Below are 18,206 nucleotides of genomic sequence, written 5' to 3'. Positions count from 1 at the left end.
GTCATGCAATTAAACATATTACATTCTCCAAATTCCTACATGATACGAGTAGTCTGAAAGTATATTTGTGTTCCGCCTCAAGCAGTCTATCATAAACAAAACCAAAAAAAAATCTGAGGAAGCAAATCCTTTGAAAAACAATTGTTGTCCAGTGTATCCAATTCCAGGCTAATTTTTCTGTGCTCCTCATCATCCACAAGTATTGTAATTGGTTTGGTCTTGTCACATGTACTGAGAAACAGTGAAAAACTTGTCTTGCTAACTCTTCATACAGATCAGATCATTACACAGTGCATTGAGGTAGAACAAGGGAAAACAATAACAATGCAAAGTGTAAAACGAAAGCTACTGAGAAGGTGCAGTGCAGGTAAACAATAAGGTACAAGACCATAACAAGGTAGATTTTGAGGTCATCTGTATTATCATATGAGGGAACCATTCCATATAATGGAGGAGGGATAGAAGCTGTCCCTGATCCCAGTGGTGCATGTTTTCAGACTTTGTATCTTCTGCCCAATGGGAGAGGGGGAAAAGAAAGAATGACTGGGGAGGGTGGGGGCTTTGATTATGCTGCCTGCTTTACTGAGACAGCAAGAAGTATAGAGACTCCATGGAGTGAAGGCTGGTTTCTGTGATGTGCTGAGCAGTCACGGACAGAGCCGTAGCCACACCACGCTGAGATAGGATGCTTTCTCTGGTGCATCAGTGAAAATTGGTGAGGGTCAATGGGGACATGCCAAATTTCTTTAGCCTCCTGTGGAAGTATAGAGACACGTGTGAGCTTTCTTATCATGGCATCAATGTGGTGGGACCAGGACAGGCTTCTGGTAATGCTTTTACCTAGCAACTTGGAGCTCTCAGCCCTCTAAACACTCAGCACCTCCTTCTTGAAGATAGTGACCCTTTTGTTGCAAGATGTGAGGTAAAAGAATGAAGCGGAAACTGTGGGTTCCGGTAACTTCTTCATGCAGAAGGTGGTGTGTATAGAGAACGAGCAGTTAAAGGAAGTGGTTGAGGCAGGTACAGTAATGTTCAAAATTCTAGATTGTTTAATCTCATTTCCAGTACACAAGTGTAAAGGAGAACAAAATAATTGTTACTCCATATCTGATGTAGCACAAAAAACACAGTAACTATTAATACATAGGATAGCTTATATACACAGGTAGATTGTATGTCCTTAAAGTGACACTAGGCACAGGAGTGTCTGTACATAAGGGGACTCTGACAGGAAATGATAAAGTAGTGGTGGTTGGGGGTGTGGAGGGGTGGGTTAGTCGGTGGAGGTGTTGATCAGCCTTACTGCTTGGGGAAAGTAACTGGTTTTGAGTCTGGTGGTCCTGGTGTGGATGCTACGTAGCCTCCTCCCTGATAGGAGTGGGACAAACAGTCCATGAGCAGAGTGGGTGGAATCCATCATGATGTTACTGGTACTTTTCCAGCACCTTTCGGTATATATGTCCTTGGTGTTGAGTAGGCTGATGCTGGTGGTGCGTTGGGCAGCTTTGACTACCCTCCAATTAGCTGCAGTGCTGTTTCCATACCATGCAGGGATGCAGCTTGTCAGGGTGCTGTCTACTGTGCATCTGTACAATGACCTGAGTATAGATATACATAGTCCAGCTCTCTTGGCCTCCTACGAAAGCAGAGGTGAAGAAGTTAATGTAGGAGGTAGGTCCCTGACTGCCAGTGTGAGTCACTGGAAATGATGTGCTGAGCTGCATTCTCCGTCGAGGTCGTGGCTCAGACTGAGTTGTTCTTTAAGGTAGATTGGATGTGAACCTCCACGAGACCCTTGTCAAAGCCAGCATATCCTTTCTTAGATAAGGGGCCCAAAAATACTCACAATACTCCAAGTATGTTCTGACTAATGCTTATAAAATCTCAGCATTACATCCTTCCTTTTAGATTCTAGTCCTCTCAAAATGAATGCTGACATTGCAGCATTTGTCTTTACCACCAACTGAACCTGCAAGTTAACCTTTGGGGAATCCTGCACAAGGACTCCTCAGTTCCTTGAGAGAAAATCATATCTTAAAAATTGATTGGCCCAAAGTTAACAAAATAATAATCCTCAGAAAATTTGCTCACAAGTCCACTGTTCACAGAAAAAAAAAACGCCTTTACGCTGATGAACAGGAAATTACATTAGACAATTTTAAATCCTTAATCCTGATGGGAGTGGGAGAAGCAGTCCATGAGCAGGGTGGGTGGGATTCTTCATGATGTTACTGGCACCCCTCCGTATACAAGTCCTTGATGGTGGTAAGCTGGTGCTGGTGATGCCTTGGGCGGTTTCGACCACCCGTTGTACCTGTCACTACACTTCCTCCGGCAGCTCGTTCTGTAGACCATCGCCATCCCCATCTGAGTGAGAAACTTAACCCTCAGATCCCTTGTAAGTGTTTGAGTCAGCCTTGGGTCTCTGGCCATCTTCACCACTGGTCCTTATTCAAAGTTCAAAGGAAGTTGATTATCAAAGTACACGTGTGTCACTGTATACACCCTGAGATTCATTTTCTGGTGGGCATTCACAGCAAATGCAAAGAAACACAACAGAATCAATGAAAAACCACAGAATAAGACTGGCAATGTGCAAAAGACAACAAACTGCAAATACAAAAAGAAAAAAATGATAATAAATAAACATAACTATCAAGAACATGAGATGAAGAGTCTCTGAAAGTGAATCCATAGGTTGTGGGAACAGTTAGTTCAGTGAAGGGGTGAGTGAAGTTATCCCCATTAGTTCAAGAGTCTGATGGTTCCTGAACATGGTTGTGTGGGTCCTGAGGCTCCTGTACCACCTTCCTGATGGCAGCAGCGAGAAGAGAGCATGACCTGGGTGGTGGGGTCCCTAATAATGAATGCTGCTTTCCTTTGACATGGGGAGTGTATTGGTCAGAGCTACCCTTCGGCCTTTTGGGAGAGATTTCTGTCAGGGTTCTGGGGTCTGGTTGTGCAGGAGTATTCGATTCCTGCTGGCAACGTGAAGGGAACTTGTGCAGGCCATCAGAATTAGTTTTAATATCACCGGCATGTGTCATGAAATGTGTGTTTGAGGCAGCAGTTCATTCCCATACATAATAAAATGATAAATTATAATGTCATGTATACATACGTAGACCAACAAAAAAGCAAAAAATAAGGAAAATATTAAGTTAGTGTTTATGGGTTCAATGCCCATTCAGAAATCCATTGGCAGAGAGGAAGAAGCTGTTCCTAAATCATTGAGTGTGTGTGTCTTCAGGCTCCTGTACCTCCCCGATGGTAGCAGTGTGAAGAGACATGTCCTGGGTGTTGGGGTGGTGGTGTCTATAATAATGGATGCTGCCTTTATGAGTCATCGCCTTTTGAAGGTGTCCTCGATTCAGGGGGAGCTGATGCTCTCAATGGAGCTGGCTGAGTTCACAATTTCCTGCAGCTTTTTCTGATCCTGTGCAGTGGCCCCTCCGTACCAGGTGTCAGTCCCTGGAAGGATGTCGCTACAGGGCTCAGCCTTACTGCTTGGGAAAAGTAACTTATTTTGAGTCTGGTGGTCCTGGCGAGGATGCATTTAAACAGTAGTTAAGACTTTTGGGCAGGTATAGGGATAGGGATGTTTCATAGGGATAGGAGGGGCTTACAGAGATAGGAGGGGTTAGAGGGATAGGAGGGGGTTAGAGGGATAGATGGGGTTTAGAGGGAAAGGAGGAGTTTATTGGGATAGGAGGGATTTATAGGGAAAGAAGGGGTTTAGAGGGAAAGGAGGAATTTATAGTGATAGGAGAGGTTTATAGGGATAGGAAGGGTTTAGAGGGATAGGAGGAGTTAATAAGGATAGAATGGGTTTAGAGGGATAGGAGGTGATCATAGAGATAGGAGAGTTGGGCATGAGGCTAGCAATGCTATCCCATAAAAACCCAGAGCTAGAGAAACACAAACAGGAGCTCCAACAGCCTCATTCCTGGGAGAGGACAGATCTTCGTCTGGAAGATGTATGAAGTTATGTGGGGAAAGTGGAAAAACCACAGGACTGATCAAATTCCAGCCCAGGACAGAGGACTCTGGTGAGCTGCTTTCGGTGTCCTATGCCCCAGTTGGGGTGATGGGCTTCAGAAGAAGAAGACTTATACAGTACGTCACCATATACCACCCCGAGTTTCACTTTCTTGTAAACGTTCATAGTAGAACACAGAAATGCAACAGAATCAATGAAAAAATACACATAGAGACTGACAAATAACCAATGTGCAAAAGAAAACATACTGTGCAAATAGAAAAAATATATAATTAATGAATAAATAAATAATGTTGAGAACAGGTGATGTAGCATCCATAGGACCATAAGACATAGGAGCAGAATTAGGCCATTCAGCCCATCGAGTCTGCCCCGCCATTCCATCAAGGCTGATCCCGGATCCCACTCAACCCTATACACCTGCCTTCTTGCCATATCCTTTGATGCCCTGACTGATCAGAAAATGATTAACTTCCACCTTAAACATATGCCCGGACTCAGACTTCATGGCAGTCTGTGGCAGAGCATTCCACAGATTTACTATGCTCTGCTAAAAAATTCCTCCTTACCTCTGTTCTAAACGGTCGCCCCTCAGTTTTGAGGCTGTGCCCTCTGGCTCTGGATACCCCCACCATAGGAAACATCCTCTCCATATCTACCCTATCTAATCCTTGCAACATCTGGTAGGTTTCAATGAGATCCACTCCTTGAAAGTGAGTCCATAGATTGTGTTCAGTGGTCAGTTCAGTGCTGAGGGGAGTGAATGTTCCTTCTGTCGGTCAGCTTCCATCTCTGCCCTTGGTGCTCAACTCTCCTCCACTGAGGATAGCTTCTACCTGCTTATATTACCAATACCCTTCATGACTTTAGTGCCATCAAATGGCCTCTGCATATTTCCTGCATGAAGAACCATGTCTCCACCCTCCCCACAACTTTGTCACCGTAAATATATGGCAGTTCGTCACAGAAATTCCTGAGCCTGCCTCAGTATCCCATCAGAATCAGGTTTGTTCTCCCTATGCTGTACAACCTGTTGTTCTGCAGCAGCAGCACATAAAAATACTGTAAGTCACAACGAGAAATATATGCAAAATAGCCAGGAATTGTTTGTGGGTTCATTGCCCATTCAGAAATCTGATGGTGGAGGGGAAGAAACTGTTCCTAAAACGTTGAGTGTGATCAACCCTTCTGTGGTGATGTAACTACCATCAGGAAGGAGGTACAGGAGCCTGAAGACCAACACTCAATGGTTCAGGAACAGCTTCTTCCCCTCCGTCGTCAGATCTCTGAATGGACAGTGAACCCACGAACACCACCTCACTATTTTTTTGCACTCTTTTTGCTCTACTTATGTGATTTGAATTTATATTTATATTTCTTGTTGTAATTTACACTTTTAAAAATTATTATCATGCATAACAATGTACTGCTGCTGCAAAAACCACAAATTTCATGCGTATGCCTGTGATATTAAACCTGATTCTGATTCTGACTTCTGCCAAGGGTAATTGAAGTGTCCTCAGCACTACCAGGCTCCTAATTCCAATGTTTGTATGTTAACAGGACCTAGGTAGATTACAGAGAGTTTAGAGAATTGCTACCAGGACAATCCTGGGGCATCAAGCTCTCACGGAAAAAGATTAACAGAGTAGAATGTGATTTCTTTAGGGGAAAGAGGATTAAGGAAAAGCTTGCAGGAAATCATGCTCCCCCACCACCCAGACAATGTTCTCTTCTTACTGCTGCCGTCAGGAAGGAGGCTCACACCACCAGGTTCAGGAACAATTATTACCCCTCAACCATTGGGAAGGAGGTACAAGAGCCTCAGGACTCACACCACCAGGTTCAGGAACAGTTATTACCCCTCAACCATCAGGAAGGAGGTACAGGAGACCCAGGACCCACACCACCAGGTTCAGGAACAGTTATTACCCCTCAACCATCAGGAAGGAGGTACAGGAGCCCCAGGACCCACACCACCAGGTTCAGGAACAGTTATTACCCCTCAACCATCAGGAAGGAGGTACAGGAGCCCCAGGACCCACACCACCAGGTTCAGGAACAGTTATTACCCCTCAACCATCAGGCTCATGAACCAGAGGGGTAACTTCACTCAACTCAGCAATGAACTGTTCCCACAACCTATGACTCTTCATCTCATGTTCTCAATATTTATTGCTTGTTTACTATTTTTTATCTTGTTGATTTGTATTTAATTTAAATGCCCACAAGAAAATGAATCTCAGGGTTATACGTAGTGACATATATGTACTTTAATAATAAGTTTACTTTAAACCTTGAATCTTTAAACTTAAGACTTACAAAGACTTGAGTTTAAGATTTAGTTGTCAATTGCTTAAATGTTTGGATGTTGTGAATGTAAACTACAGCAAACTTTAAGACAAGTGACCAGAAATGGTTCAGTTGTTACTTAAAATTGTCGCTATTTCAGTCTAATCAAAGAAGGAAACATTGATCTTGTGGAATTAAGATTCCAGTTTAAGATGGCGCTACCAAACAGATGCAACGGATCACTGGCAGTTCAAAAAGGCAAGAAATTCAACTAAAAACATTGTTATTAACACTTTCTCTGAAGAAATTGTAGAATTGTAGTAAATTATCACCGCAGACAATGAGGAAGTGAGCGAAGGTGAAGGAAATTCGAGGGATGAACCTTGCTGGTAAGTTGCAGTGTCAACACAGATGGAGTGAGCCATTTGGGGAGGAGAAATCGAGGCAGACGAGTTCCGAAGCCTGAACAACTAGCCCGGGTGCAAGGTTGGATCACTCTAGGCACTGAGCCGATTTGGAGAAATCGAGAGCGGCTTCGGGCTGGGCAGTGACATCTGGGCATGGAACAAATCATGGGGCGTTGTGTTCTAGGTCTGGAACCTTTTGCTGTAGAGGTGCCCAGGTCAGAGTGTGAGGTACAATACATGGTTTGGACAATTTAATTGATATACTGGAAAGACAGGGCATTGGGATTGGAGGCGAAAGCCGATTTTGCTCGCTTTCCTGCGATGTACACTACACTCTCCAGGACACTGAGGCTATGAAGACTGCTCCAGCTGCTGTGCTCCATGCCCACTAATATGATACTCTGATATCGAGGCTTGGGCCTATTTTGCGCTATATCGGGGTTCGGGTAAGGACTCATTTTGGTTTGGAATGTTGTTCCTCACAACTAACGTTGACAACTCATTTTTTCTCTTTCTCTGCACATTGGGTGTTGGTCTTTTTTAAAATTGGGTTCTTTTGGGTTTTGTGTTTTGCGACTGCCTGTAAGCAGACAAATCTCAAGGTTGTATAATTCATACATTCTTTGAGATTAAATGTACCTTGAAATCCATTAACCTTGACTATGGTGATAATTTTGTGTTAAGAAATGTTTTACAATGATAAGAATGCATGACAAGATTTACAGTGCCTATATATTCAACTCCCCCTTGGAAGTTTTCATAGTTTATTGTCTTACCACATTGAATCACAATGGATTTAATTTGGCTTTTTTTGGCACTGATCAACAGAAAAAGACTCGTGTCAAAGTGAAAACAGATCCCTACAAAATAATCTAAGTTAGTTACAGATTTAAAACACAAAATAATTGATTGTATAAGTATTCACCCCCTTCAAGTCAGTATTTAGTAGGTGCACCTTTGGCAGCAATTACAGCCTTGAGTCTGTGTGGATAGGTCTCTATCAGCTTTGCACATCTGGACACTGCAATTTTGCCCCATTCTTCTTTACAAAACTGCTCAAGCTCTGTCAGATTGCATAGGGATCGTAAGTGAACAGCCCTTTTCAAGTCCAGCCACAAATTCTCAATTGGATTGAGATCTGGGCTCTGACTTGGCTGCTCCAGGACATTAACTTTGTTGTTTTTAAGTTATTCCTGTGTAGCTTTGGCTTTATGCTTGGGTTTATTGTCTTGCTGGAAAACAAATCTCCCAAGTCACAGTTCTCTTGCAGATGGCATCAGGTTTTCCTCCAGGATTTTCCTGTATTTTGATGCATTCATTTTACCCTCTACCTTCACAAGCCTTCTAGGGCCTGCTGCAGTGAAGCATCCCCACAGCATGATGCAGCCACCACCATGCTTCACAGTAGGGATGGTGTGCTTTTGATGATGAGTGGTGTTTAGCTTATGCCAAACATAGCATTTGGTCTGATGGACAAATAGCTCAATTTTGATTTCACCAGACCATAAACCTTCTTCCAGGTGACTTCAGCGTCTCCCATGTGCCTTCTGGAAAACTCTAGTTGAGATTTCATATGAGTTTTTTTCAACAGTGGCTTTCTCTTTGCCACTCTTCCATAGAGCTGAGACTGGCGAAGCACCTGGGCATCAATTGTTGTATATCAGTCACTGAAGCATGTAACTCTTTCAAAGTTGACATCGGTCTGTTGGTGGCCTCCCTCACTAGTCCCCTTCTTGCATGGTCACTCAGTTTTTGAGGACAGCCTGCTCTAGGCAGATTTACAGCTATGCCATATTCTTTCGATTTCTTGATGATTGACTTAACTGTACTCCAAGGGATATTCAGTGACTTGGAAATTTTCTTGTCTCCATCTCCTGACTTGTGCTTTTCAATAACCATTTCAAGGAATTCCTTGGAGTGTTCTTTTGTCTTCATGGTGTAGTTTTCTCCGGGATACTGACTCACCAGCAGTTGGACCTTCCAGATACAGGTGTATTTTTACTACAATCAATTGAAATACCTTGACTGCACATGGGTCTCCAAAAGCAGATCTCCATTAAGAAGAAGAAGAATATCTTTATTGTCATTGTTGTGGAGCAATGAAACACAGTTTAGCAGCTCAATGTTTTGCAGCATGACAAAGAATATATACATAAAATAAACTCTAAAACCTCAGGAGTGTAGTCCAAAATTAATAATATATGGATGGGGAGTAGGACTATTGCACACCTGCCATTCCTGGAAGAGTGATGCACTTAGCTGCCGCCGTCTTAGGAGGGGGGCAGGAGAAGGGAAGGGGGTGTTATACATTTCACTGCTTGTGGGTAGAAGCTGTTAAGGAGTCTCTTTGTTTTCATCCTTAATGCTCTGTATCTCTTCCCAGAAGGTAGAGGGGAAAATAGGTGATGTCCAGGATGAGTGGGATCCTTTGAAATACAAGTAGCCTTCTTTTGAAGTCTGCGAGTATAAATGTCTCTGAGGGAGGGTAATGTTGTGCCAATAACCCGCTCTGCTACCCTCACCACCCGCTGCAAGTCCTAACTGTTCTGTTCTGTGCAGCTGGCAAACCACACTGCACAGCAATATGTCAGGAGGCTCTCTATAGTTGTCCGACAGAAGTTGATCAGCAGGTGATGAGGGAGGAGAGCGTGTTTTAGCTTCCTTAGGAAGTAGAGCCTCTGTTGGGCCTTCCCCACCTGATAAGAGATATGGGCAGTCCAGGTGAGGTCAGCCGAGATGTGGACGCCGAGGAACTTGAAACTCTCTACTTATTACGTAACTTCTAAAACAAATTGTCTGCACCAGTGATGATTTGGTGTGTCATATTAAAGGGGTGAATACTTATGCAATCATTTATTTTGTGTTTTATATTTGCAATTAATTTAGATCACATTGTCGAGATCTGTTTTCACTTTGACATGGAAGAGTGTTTTTTCTGTTCATCAGTGTCAAAAAAAGCTAAATTAAATTCACTGTGATTCAATCCTGTAAAACAATAAAACATGAAAACTTCCAAGGGTGTGAATACTTTTTATAGGCTCTGTATTTATTTATTGACTGATTGATTGGTTTTCTTACTTAGAGATACAGCGCAGAATAGGCATTTCTGGCTCTTCGAGCCACGCTACCTCAGCAACCCCCGACAAATCACTAATCATGCACAATTTAAAATGACTTATATCCTACCTGATGTGACTTTGGATTGTGGAAGGGAACCCATATATTCCACAGAGACTCCATACAACTCCGTGACACTTTGTGCTGTAATAGTGTTACACTAACCACTATGCTACTGTAGATTTTCTCTCTTATTTTAAACTATGCTGTCTAGTTTTTGAACAACACACACAAAAGGCTGGAGGAACTGAGCAGATCAGACAGTATCAATGGAGGTCAACATTTAAGGCCAAGACACTTCATCAGGGCTCTAGTACTTCTGGCTAAGACCTTTCATCAGGGCTCCAGTATTTCAGGTTGAAACATTTCATCAGTATTCTAGTTCAGATTGAGACATTTCATCAGGACTCCAGTACTTCAGGCTGAGACATTTCATCAGGATTCTATTTCAGACTGAGACATTTCATCAGGACTCCAGTACTTCAGGCTGAGACATTTCATTAGTACTTCAGGCTGAGACATTTCATCGGGGCTCTAGCATTTCAGACTGAGACATTTCATCAGGACTTGTATTTTAGGCTGACACCTTTAATCGGGACTCTAGATTTTGATTATCTTTCAATCCTCCAAATTGTCTTTCCAGTTTTTCTAGCTTTATGACACATTTCTATGTCAACACCAGAACTCTTTCAAGATCTCTGAGCTGATGTGATGGAGGCCACTCACTGACCCACAACATAAATCCGTCCACCACACGTGGTGATGTCTTCAGCTGCCTTGGACACTAAACCTGCCTTTCTACATAACAAGGTTCTGTTTTGACCAAGGGTTTGTCTAAGCATTCTTAATATCACAACTCTGTCTAGTTGTTCTCTACCTGAGCTGTGTGCCTGACACCACTCCTACCCAGGACTCTCCTCACCATGACAGATCTTTGGCCATGTACACAGTGGAATATTGTTGCCAGCAGCCAGTACACTAAACTTGAACTAGCACCATGTCATCAGACATGCTGGCTGACAAACTTGTACAAATGTTTGACTAGTTGCACCATGGGCAACCTGGGCCACAGAGGAGATCCTGAGGTTGGAAATAACTAATTCCGTACTGGATTATTCGATGATTCGATGATATGGAAATTCAAATGCACTTCTGCCCAGTACATCACAAGTACGTCCCTCCCACCATCAAGAATATCTATAGGCAAACTTCTTACTTCATCCCCCCTCCCCCACCCACCTGTCTTTACCTATCACCTGTCAACTTGTTCTCCTTCCCCTCCCCGCACCTTTCACCCTCATCCTTCCCAGACCTGATGAAGGGTCTCGGCCCAAAATGTTGACTGATTATTCCCCTCCATTGATGCTGCTTGACCTGCTGAGTTCCTCCAGCATTTAATTTGTGTGCTACTATGGAGACTGGAGGTCCAAATGTCTGGGGTTGGAGGACTGTCTGCGTAGAAAGGAACGGGGCTGGTTTTGGGGTTGTTGTTTTGTTGCTTGTTGTATTCTGTGTTGTTTAGCTGAGCCTCCTGGGCATGCTCTGTTGGTGCCGGAACGTCTGGTGACACTTGTGGGCTGCCCCCAGCACATCCTTAGGTTGCGTTGGGTGTTAACGAAAATAACACATTTCGGGTTATGTTTTGATGTACACGTGATAAATAAATAATCTGAATCTATATTTGAAGCTTCCTGTCAAAGGGTTAATGAGCACAGTACAGAGCTAAGACAGAAATTAACCCCAGATACCCTTCACAACTCAATCACATGTCCATCTCTCTAATCTCTCATGGGCAGAGAAGAGACTTATCTAAATCCTATGAAGCTCCACACACAGAGGGGTCAGTACCCTATCTGTCCCCCTCCATATGTTGTGGAAATTCATTTTATCGGATTTTCTGTTAATCTGACTTTGAGCTGTTTATTTTAGATTAGTCATCTGTTTTTGTGGAAGAAACACAAGACTTGCAAAGTCTGTTTTGTTGTAAATATTGGGAGTGGGTTATGTTCTGAGACATAATTAAACAATGCTCCTATTCTGGAATTTTAAATCTTCACTCGAGGCTGGTTTAATGTGAAATGCATCCCTGCCACCAGTACAACATGGTGGAATCTCACACAAACTGCTGGAGGATCTCAGTGGTTCAGATAGCATCTATGGAGAGGAATACAGAGTCGATAATCTGGGCCAAGACCCTTCATCAGGACACACGCATTTGCTGCTTCCATAAGCATTTCTATTTATTTATTTGGAGATACAGTGCAGAAGTGGCCCTGTCCGGTCCAGTGAGTCGCACTGGCCAGCAACCCATCGATTTAACTCTAGCCTGCCCACAGGACTGCGTACAATGACCGATAAACCTACTAACTGGTGCGTCGTTGCAACGTAGGAGGAAACCCACATGGTTTCCAGGAAGGACGTAGAAACGGAGTTAACATTTCAGGCCAAAGGCCCTTTGTCAGGACGGGAAGGAGACAGGAGAAGCCGGAGGAAGGGTGCGGGAGTGAGGATCTCTCAGAAAGGATGACCAAGGGGATAATCTGTATCCAAGGTGATCTGGTCAGGAAGCGAGTTCGAGGAGCTGGAGGATAAGAATGTAAGATCATAAGAGATAGGAGCAGAGGTCAGCTATTTGGCCATCAAAACTGTTTCACCATTCCATCATGGCTGATTTATTTTCCCTCTCAATCCTATTCTCCTGCCTTCTCCCCATAACCTTTGATACCATTATTAATGAAGAACATATCAACCTCATCTTTAAATAGACCCAATGACTTGGCCTGTACAGCCATCTTTGGCAATGAATTCCACAGATTCACCATCCTCTTGCGAAAGAAGTTCCTCCTCATTTCTGTCGTATTCTGAGGCTATGCTCTCTGTACTTCCCCCAAGATAGGAAACACTCTCTCCACATCCACTCTAACTAGGCCTTTCAGTATTCTTTAAGTTTTAATGAGATCTGCTCTTATTGTTCTGAACTCCAGTGAGCACAGGCCCAGAACCATATGTTAACCCTTTCATTTCCAGGATCATCCTTGTGAACTCCCTCTGGACCCTCTCCAATGCTAGCACGACCTTTCATAGATAAGGGTCCCAAAAGTACTCACAATACTCCAAGGGCAGTCTGACCAATGCCCCAGCATCACATGGGCATGGACAAAGGAATGGAGGAATGTGTGGAATGCAGAGCAGGAAGACCTGTCCAACAGGTTGGGGCGGATCTCTCCTCTACTTCATCTGCAATCCTGACTCGTTTTTTACTCCTTCCTCTTTCTCTGTCCAGGAACAAAGTGCAGACCCCTACTGCCCTGCCGGGTATGCCTTCCCACTCTGCATTTCACAACTCCCACATTCTGTTTTTACATTCTTTTGTCTCCGTTCTCACCGTTCCCATTCCCTCCCTGACTGGATCACCTTGCTTCCAGCTGATCTTCATGGTCACCCCAGTTTCACCACATCAGAATTCCCCCTCATGCTCCCTTTAAACATTTACTGTCTACCATTGGTCTTGCATTACTTCTTTTTATACCCTTCATGATTTTGTATCCCTCTATCAAAACTTCTTATCCAAGCATTTGAACCCGTATACCCCACTACAGCTGATAGCTCATTCCACACCCACACCATCCTCTGAATGAAGAAGATCTCCTTCAGGTTCCCCTTAAACATTTCACCTTTTACACTTAACCTACGATCTCTGGTTCCTGTCTCACCCAAGCCCAGTGGAACAGCCTGTTTGTGTTTTCGCTATCCACGCCCCTCCTAATTTTGTATACTCCTACCAATATTTCTCATCCAAACTTCTTTTAAATGTTGCAATCAAACCTGAATTAAATCATGTTAATTTTAAAGTGATTTTTAAATTATTTAAATCATTCCTAATCATGGGTATCAAAAGATCTGGGACAAAGATAGTTAGGTACACGTTCAGGTTTGATTTTACTGGCTTGCCAAACACAGGAGAGGCTGAAAAGTTTCCCATCTTCTGTTCTCTACCTCTTTATGACATGTCCCTGTGCTATGGCTTTCTACCGTAGGTATTTTCTTTCCATCACCCTGAGCCTGATTGCCGTTCCCCCACCTGCCCTTTAATACTCCGTGTTCTTTACTCTCAACACCTCCTCCTGTTGGTGCCCAGTTGAAGGAGAGCTCCCACGTTTCACTGTAACTGCCGCCATTCTAAACAGTGATGTATCAGCTATCCCTTCCTTCCACCCGAGCCGCTGCTCGCCTGCTGATTATTTCCTCAACTTCCATAAAACCATAAGGCATAGAGGCAGAATCAGGCCATTTGGCCCATCGTGTATGCCCCACCATTCCATCAAGGCTGATTTATTATCCTTTTCAATTCCATTCTCCTGATTTCTCCCTGTAACCTTTGACACCCTGACTAATTAAGAACCTCCCAACTTCAGCTCTAAAGGGACGTCTCCCTATTCTGAGGCTGAGCCCTCTGAACCTAGTTTCCCCAATATGTGTAATATCCTTTCCATGTCCGCTCTTTCTAGGCCTTTCAATATTTGATAGGTTTTAATGAACCCTCCGATCATTCTTCTAAATTCCAGAGAGTACAGGCCAAGAGCCATTAATTGTGCCTCTTCAGAACCATTCTGTGTCTAAGCTGCCATTTTACACAACATAGAACATAGAACACTACAGTAAAGTACATGGTTGTACCGACCCTTTAACCTACTCCAGAATCAGTCTAACACTTCCCTCACACATCGCCTCCGTTTTTCTATCAACCATGCACCTATCTAAAAGTTTCTAAGAGACTCTAAAAATGCTATCATTATACCCAAGTATTCTATGTTCTACATTCATATCTACCTACACTGCACTTTCTCTGCAACTGCTAGACTTGATTCCCCATTCTGTTATCATTCTACATCAATGCACTCTGCAAAGATCTAATCTGTATGGACAGTATGCAAGACAAGCTTTTTACTGTATTTCAGTACATGCAACAATAATAAATCCATTCCAATTCCAGCTCCCTCAGACTTTCTATGAATATTTGGTGCCTCAAAGATTCACCCGACTTGTCACGTACGCACCCAGCATCTCCACTGACCTTTTCAACTCTAACACTATCCCAGTCTCATTGCCAGTATAAACCATATGTTTTTCATGAGTTCATATCTTACAACAAATTCCATTACAGAATCCACTCACTGCTACACGTGAGACACTCGAAAAGGGCAGCGCAGTTTATCCAAGGTCATTTCACAGAATACTCCTGGGCACATGTGGGAAAATAATGTCTTAAATAACAGCAGACATAACCTATTCAAAGTTCTAAGTTCAAAGTACGTTTATTATCAAAGTATACATTATTCGTATGGTGCACGGCCAAGTGGTTAGGGCGTTGGACTAGTGACCTGAAGGTCGTGAGTTCGCGCCCCAGCTGAGGCAGCGTGTGTGTCCTTGAGCAAGGCACTTAACCACGCAATGCTCCAGTCTACCCAGCTGAGAATGGGTACTGGCAAAAATGCTGGGGGTTAACCTCGCGATAGACTGGTGTCCTATCCGGGGGGCAGGGGGGGAGTCTCGTACTCTCAGTCGTTGTCACCAGCCATGTCATGGAAACTGGCATAAGCACCAGCCTGATGGGCCACAAGGCCTGTGACAGACTTTAATACATTATTCAACCATAAGACCATAAGCATCAAAAGATGCAAGAGCAGAATTAGGCCATTTGGTCCATTGAGCCTGCTCTGCCATTTCATCATAGCAATTTTCCTCTCAGCCCCAATCTCCTGGCTTCTACCCATATCCCTTCATGCCATGACCAATCAAAAATCTACAACTTATGCCTTAAATCTACATTGCAAATAAAAGGTATTCACCCCCCACTGCAGGAGGTTTTCATATTTTATTGTTTGACAACATTGAATCACAATGGATTTACTTTGGCTTTTTTGACACTGATCAACAGAAAAGGAATCTTTCGTGTCAAATCTCTACAGAGTGATCTAAATTAATTACAAATACAAAACACAAAATAATTGATTGCATAATTATTCACTCCCTTCAATATGACACACCGAATTATCACTGGAGCAGCCAATTGGTTTTAGAAGACACATATTTAGTTAAATTGAGATAACCTGTGTGTAGTCAAGGTGTTTCAATTGATTGTAGTAAAAATATACCTGTATCTGGAAGGTTCAACTTCTGGTGAGTCAGTATCTTGGCAGAAACTACAGCACAAAGACAAAAGAGCACTCCAAGCAACTACGCAAGAAGGTTATTGAAAAGCATGAGTCAGGAGATGGATACAAGAAAATTTCCAAGTCACTGAATATCCCTTGGAGTACAGTTAAGTTAATCGTCAAGCAATGGAAAAAGTATGGCACAGCTGTAAATCTGTCTAGAGCAGGCCCTCCTCAAAACTTGAGCGACCATGAAATAAGGGGACCAGTGAGGGGGGCCACCAAGAGAACTATGACAACGCTGGAGGTTTTGCAAACTTTGGTGGTTTAGATGGGAGAGACTGTGCATACAACAACTATTGCCTGGGTGCTTCACCAATAGACAATAGACAATTGGTGCAGGAGTAGGCCATTCAGCCCTTCGAGCCAGCACCGCCATTCACTGTGATCATGGCTGATCATCCACAATCAGTATCCAGTTCCTGCCTTATCCCCATAACCTTTGATTCCACTATCTTTAAGAGCTCTATCCATCACTTTTTTGAAAGCATCCAGAGACTTGGCCTCCACAGCCTTCTGGGGCAGAGCATTCCATATATCCACCACTCTCTGGGTGAAAAAGTTTTTCCTCAAATCTGTTCTAAATGGCCTACCCCTAATTCTTAAACTGTGGCCTCTGGTTCTGGACTCACCCATCAGCGGGAACATGCTTCCTGCCTGCAGCGGGTCCAATCCCTTAATAATCTTATATGTTTCAATAAGATCCCCTCTCAGCCTTCTAAATTCCAGAGTATACAAGCCCAGTCGCTCCAATCTTTCGACATATGACAGTCCCGCCATCCCGGGAATTAACCTTGTGAACCTACGCTGCACTCCCGCAATAGCAAAAATGTCCTTCCTCAAATTTGGAGACCAAAACTGCACATAGTACTCCAGGTGTGGTCTCACCAGGGCCCTGTACAGCTGCAGAAGGACCTCTTTGCTCTTATACTCAATTCCCCTTGTTATGAAGGCCAGCATGCCATTGGCTTTCTTCACTGCCTGCTGTACTTGCATGCTTGCTTTCAGTCGCAGCTTTAGGGGAGATTGGGAAAGAGAAAGCCACTGTTGAAAAAAACTCACATTAAATCTCAGCTAAAGATTGCCAGGAGGCATGTGGGAGACTCTGAAGTCAGCTGGAAGAAGATTCTATGGTCTGCTGAAACCAAAGTTGGGCTTTTTGGCCATCAGACCAAACATTATGTACCTCACATCATCAAAAACACACCATCCCAACTGTGAAGCATGGTGGTGGCTGTATCATGCTGTGGGGATGCTCCACTGTAGCATGCCCGAGTAGGCTTGTGAAGGTACAGGGTAAAATGAAAGCAGCAAAATACAGGGAATCCTGGAGGAAAACCTGATGCAGCCCGCAAGAGAACTGTGACTTGGGAAGAGATTTGTTTTCCAGAAATACAATAACCCCAAACATAAAGCCAAAGCTACACAGGAATGTCTTAAAAACAACGAAGTTAATGTTCTGGAGGGGCCAAGTCGGAGTCTAGTCTCAATCCAATTGAGAATTTGTGGCTGAACTTGAAAAGGGCTATTTGCTCATGATCCCCTTGCAATCTAACAGGGCTTCAGCAGTTTTGTAAAGAAGAATGGGGAAAAATTGTAGTGTCCAGATGTGATAGAGACCTATCCCGCAGACTCAAGTCTGTAATTGCTGCCAAAGGTCTACTAATTACTGACTTGAAGACGGTGAGTAATCACACAATCAATTATTTTGTGTTTAATAATTGTAATAAATTTAGACCAAGTTATAAAAATATGTTTTCACTTCAACATGAAAGTCTTTTTCTATTGATCAGCGTCAAAAAAGCCAAATTAAATCCCCAGCAATTCAATTTTGTAAAACAATAAAACATGAAAACTTCCAAAAGGTGGAGGGGGGGGGGTGTGACTACTTTTTATAGGCACTGTACATAAAGACTCGGCCTCCACAGCTGCCTGCGGCAAAGAATTCCACAGATTCACCACTCTCTGGCTAAAGAAATTCCTCCTCATCTCCGATCTAAAAGGGTGCCCCTCTATTCTGAAGCTGTGTTCTCTGCTCCTGGACTCTCCCGCCATAGGAACAATCTTCTCCACATCCACTCTTTCAAGGCCTTTCATCATTTGACAAGTTTCAATTAGGTCACCCCTCATTCTTCTGAATTCTAGTGAATACGGGCCCAGAGCTATCAAATGCTC

General features: G+C 43.4%; 1 long non-coding RNA gene across 1 annotated transcript in view; it reads right to left on the bottom strand.

Annotated features, from left to right (window-relative positions):
* LOC140188602 (uncharacterized) overlaps positions 1-18,206 on the bottom strand; it is a 57,559-nt gene that overhangs the window by 944 nt on the left and 38,409 nt on the right. The gene's annotated exons all lie outside the window — the stretch shown is intronic.

Source organism: Mobula birostris, chromosome 27 (assembly GCF_030028105.1).
Source record: "Mobula birostris isolate sMobBir1 chromosome 27, sMobBir1.hap1, whole genome shotgun sequence".
Classification (NCBI taxonomy): Eukaryota; Metazoa; Chordata; class Chondrichthyes; order Myliobatiformes; family Myliobatidae; genus Mobula; species Mobula birostris.
Note: the sequence above shows the minus strand (reverse complement) of the source record. Positions and strands in the feature narration are given on the sequence as shown.